Below are 5,279 nucleotides of genomic sequence, written 5' to 3'. Positions count from 1 at the left end.
GAGAGAGAGAGGAGAGAGAGAGACAGAGACAGAGACAGAGATAGAAGAGAGAGGGGGAGAGAGAGAGAGAGAGAGAGATAGAGAGAGAGAGAGAAAGAGAGGGGGGAGAGAGAGAGAGATAGAAGAGAGAGAGAGGGGAGAGAGAGAGAGAGAGAGAGAGAGAGAGAGAGAGAGAGAGAAAGAGAGAGAGCAATAGAAAAAGAGATAGCCAGGCAGACAAACAGACAGCCAGACAGCCAGCACTGTCAAACAAAGAAGCCAAATGGTGTAATAAAAACATGAAGCCAGACCTTTTTTCTTGGGTTTTTTTGTGTCCTGCAGACAACTCTGAGAACGAATTTTTATTTAGCACAACACCAATACAAATTCAATACTAATACAAATTCAATACTAATACATCATCAATACTAATACAACATCAATACTAATACAACATCAATACTAATACAACATCAATACTAATACATCATCAATACTAATACAAATTGAATACTAATACAAATTGAATACTAATTCAACGTCAATACTAATACAACATCAATACTAAATATTTGTGAAATTGTATGCGTTTAACGCCCCTATCAACACTATTAGGTTATTTAAGAGGCGGGACCTCTTAATTTAAAGTCCGTCTCCAATAGGACCGAGCCAAGTGTAAAGTGCCTTTCCCAAGGACACAACGTCGGACCGAGTTGAGGCTCGAACCCCTGAACCCTCAATCTCACGATTAGGAGTCCGGATCAATACTAATACAAATTGAAATAATAACACAACATCAACACTAATACAAATTGAATACTAATACAAGCTGAATACTAATACAAATTGAATACTAATACAACATCAATACTAATACAAATTGAATACCAGCAACACCAATAGCACAAGGCCAAGTAAAAAAAACAATAAAGTCATGAAAGACTGAAAACGACCAATTTAAAAAAAAAATTCATCAAGTCCTGAAAGTTTGAAAGTGGCCTGGTTAAAAAAGCCATCAAGTCATGAAAGACTGAAAACAGCCAAGCAAAACAAAAAAAAACTCATCAAGTTATGAAAGACTGAAAACGACCATGTTTAAAAAAACATCAAGTCATGAAAGACTGAAAACGGCCAAGTTAGAAAAACCATCAAGTCATTAAAGACTGAAAATGGCTAAGTTTTAAAAAAAACCCCATCAAGTCATGAAAGACTGAAAACGGCCAAGTTAAAAAAAACTTTCAAGTCATGAAAGACTGAATGTGCCAAGCTAAAAAAAAAACAACATCAGGTCATGCAAGACTGAAAACGGCCAAGTTAAAAATAAAAAAACATCAGGTCATGCAAGACTGAAAACGGCCAATTTAAAAAAGAACCATCCATCCAGTCATGAAAAACTGAAAACGGCCATGATAAAAAAAACACCAAGTCATGCAAGACTTAAAACGGCCAAGTTTAAAAAAACCATCAAGTCATGCAAAACTGAAAACGGCCAAGTTTTAAAAAACTTTCAAGTCATGAAAGACTGAAAACAGAAAAGTTAAAGAAAAACCATCAGGTCATGAAAGACTGAAAACGGCCAAGTTTTTAGAAAAAAACAAGTCATGAAAGACTGAAAACGGCCAAGTTAAAAAAAAAGCCATCAAGTCATGAAAGACTGGAAAAGGATGCATATATGATATCCTAGTGGCAGACTTTTCCCGGTCCGATCGACTTAGAGCGAAACTAGTCTGTCTGAGTACATTGGCCGCGTCTGGTTGGGCGGGGTGAGGGGAGAGGATGGTGAGCAAAATTCTCACAGTTAAATCACGGTGTCTCGACTCTGCACATCTGCATGGCCATCCTGCTTCGCGGAAACAAGGACGGACTCGGGGGATGTGACGTGTTGGTGACCTGGATTCACTCCTTGGGGGGATGAGGGGAGGGGGGTGTTGCGAGCAGTGTATGTGTTAGTGACCGGCTAGGGAATGTGGTCAACTGGGCCGGTTTTCTCTCTTGGGTTGAAGCTCGTCTGGCTGGGTATGTTCCTTTTCCCTGGACGGGGAAGCATGCCTAAAGTATCAGCAGAAAAGTCTTTTAAAAAAAACAACAGGTGTCTCATGATCTGTGTTTTTTTCTGTTCCCTTGTGGTTCTGCTTCCCGGAACCGGGCAGGGGTTAGGGAACAGTGAGATGTTCCTGTGACCTGGACTTACAGCAGTCGGCTGGCTATCTTGTCCAGCTGCTCCAGCAGCCATTCCTTTTTATCGTCGCTTACCTCCCTAGCAACGGCTCCAGTATGCTGAATCCGTTGATGAATCTGGGCGGTGTTTCTCTGACTATGTGCACGGTTGATTACCTGCTGGGACTGGTTGCGTCTGTCATTGTCCCTTTCCATCGTTCGTGTTATGTTCATGTATCTGTCCCGGATCCTGGTGATCATAGTTATCACTTCAGTCACATCGCTCACAAATGACGGTTCTAGATCTTGTCCGAAGTCTGGGGCTGAGGTGTCCGGCGAATCTGGCTGATCGTGTTGGTCAGAAGATGGTCCGGACTGGGGGTTGTGGTCAGAAGATTGTCCGGACTGGAGGTTGTGGTCAGAAGATTGTCCGGACTGGAAGTTGTGGTCAGAAGATGGTCTTGGCTGGCGGTTGTGGTCAGAAGATGGTCTTGGCTGGCGGTTGTGGTCAGAAGATGGTCGGGACTGGAGGTTGTGGTCAGAAGATGGTCTTGGCTGGCGGTTGTGGTCAGAAGATGGTCCGGGCTGGCGGTTGTGGTCAGAAGATGGTCCAGGCTGCAGGTTGTGGTCAAAAGATGGGTCTTGGGCCTGAGCGGGCTGACTACCTTGGGATGACTGCCTGTTACGTTCGAGTTCGGTTTGTAAGAGCGAACGTAGTGCCTCCAGTCTCTGCTGGCTATCCAGGTCGTGTGCGGGCAGATGAATATCTTTTCTGTGGTCCTGTATGAGCAGAACAATGCAAAGCTGCTCCTCAAGTAGCTGGAAGAGCTCATCGGGTCCGCTGTCAACGGTTTTTCCCAGTATGATCTCATTAACTCGGAGCTGAATCCGGACGAGCTGATCAACTAAGACTTGTACATGATCTGGCCAAATTATATGGGCTTGGCCCAGTACGATCTCACTAATGAGGCCTTCTATCTCATAGAACCGTCGTAGAGAGGGTTGTATCCGAATGGCCTCGCTGATGTCGACCCCATTATGTAAGTACAGATTTTGTAAGTACTGGCGAAGCGTGGCTCCGCCAATTGAGAGGTGGTCAAGCTGGGCCTGGTCAAGTAGCAGCTGGTTAATTTGTGGCTGGATCTGTGTGTGAACATCGTCTTGTTCCTGTCTGTGCTGATCAAGCTGGGCTCGGTGACGAGCGGGCTCATACCGTGGGGGCGGACTTTGCTGCCTAGTGCGACTCGCTTGGGGCGGGGCTAGTCTGGGCCCGAGCTGCTGGGGTGGTGGAGGGAGTCTGGGGTCGTGCGGGTATTGTTGTGGGGAAGCTTTTTGTCTGGTATCGAGTCCGTCGCTGCGCTGTTGTCCATACGCGGCGTCCGTGGGCGGGGCTTGTGTGGGTGTGGTCTGTGAAGAGGGCGGGGCTTGTCCGGATTGGGGTTGCTCCGCAGGCTGTGTGGGCCGGCACTGACATCGGCTGCCGGGCATACACTCCGGGTGAGGGTTCAGTGTAGACAAACACGGTGGGATGCGAACAGTTCTCACCAGGATCCATTCTTGCCTTTTTTCAGCCGGGGTCGTTGCTTGTGGAGATGAAGGCAATGGGGGCTGGGCTTGTCCAGGGTGGGCCAAATGGGCGGGGGTTGTAGGGCGTACACAGGGACCCGGTGGGTGCGAGGCTTGTACAGGAACAATCACCGCCGGTCCAAGTGGGTCACACAGACACAGCTGGGGCTTGAGGCCGGGGTCGAAAGCTGGTAACGTCCCGTGGTTGTTATATCTCGCATATGCTTCATGCCCATCATCATCATCATCATCATCATCATCATCATCATCATCATCATCATCATCATCATCATCATCATCATCATCATCATCCGCAGCGTGTCTACGCTCTTCAGCTTCTTCCGCACCAAACTGTTCATCACCATCTCCATATCCTTCATCTTCGTCATCTTCTTCATCGTCAAATTGTGCGTCTTGACCATCTTCAAATTGAGCGTCTTGACCATCTTCAAATGGTTCGTCTTCACCATCTGCATATTGTTCGTTTTCACCATCTCCATATTGTTCGTCTTCTAAATCTTCCAAATTTCCGCCCGGGTGGCTGTTGGAAAACTCGGATAAGGACAAACACGGTTGACTTCCCGCAATCGAGGCGTTTGTCGCTGGGGTAGACTCCTCATCACTGTAGTCAAACTCTGATGCTGGAGGGGGAGAAGTAGGACCATTAAAGTCTATCTGCAGCAGCCCTCCCGTAGCCATCTGCTGCTGACTTCCCGTCTCAGCTGAGGTCGTAGTAGCGTACGGGGTGTTGGGTGTAGTCGTAGAAGCGGACGTAGCTGAAGACATAGCTGCTGCAGAAACGATGGTGGAATTAGTTAACATGCTTTCGCTTAGATAGCGTAGATCCTCCATGGCGTTGACGAAACGTTCGTGGAGAGATCGTCTGATCTCCTCTCGGGATCTCCTGCTCCCACGTGGTCGAATAGGGGAGGAATCTCCCGGGGGGCGTTGGGGGGAGGAATCCTCACTTCTCCTCATGATTGGCGGCTCGCAACAGGCTGGTCGGGGGAAGAAGGTACCTGAAAGTGACCAAAGTGGGTTGTTAGTCAGTGAGACCAAAGTGTGTTGTGTTGTTAGTAAGACCGAAGTGTGTTGTGTTGTCAGTGAGACCAAAGTGTGTTGTGTTGTCACTGAGACCAAAGTGTGTTGTGTTGTCAGTGAGACCAAAGTGTGTTGTGTTGTCAGAAAGACCAAAGCGTGCAGTAAATGGGGGGGGGGGGGGGGGAGGAAAACATAAATGAACGTAGTAAAGTAAAAGACGTCAGTTTGGGTCACGCAAGACTTTCAATTCTGTGCGGTTAGAGAATGATAATATAAGTTAGTAAGTTTTTTGTTTGTTTGTTGTTGTTTTTGTTTGTTTGTTGTTTTTTGTGAGGGTTTGTGGCACTTTTTATCAGAAAGGCACCGAGAACTATTGGTAGCGTCCTAAATAATGTTATATTTCTGCCTGAGACAAATGCTTTTTCAAAAGGGCATGAATAATGCTTAGAGACAAGCCATGCATTGCTCCCGTCATTTTGTTTATTGCACTGTATGCAGCTTATACAAGTTTATGGGATCATTTTTAATTAAGTATG

The sequence above is a fragment of the Aplysia californica genome, unplaced genomic scaffold (genome assembly GCF_000002075.1).
Source record: "Aplysia californica isolate F4 #8 unplaced genomic scaffold, AplCal3.0 scaffold00135, whole genome shotgun sequence".
Classification (NCBI taxonomy): domain Eukaryota; kingdom Metazoa; phylum Mollusca; class Gastropoda; order Aplysiida; family Aplysiidae; genus Aplysia; species Aplysia californica.
The sequence above is the reverse complement of the archived record's forward strand: the minus strand, read 5'-3'. Positions refer to the sequence as shown.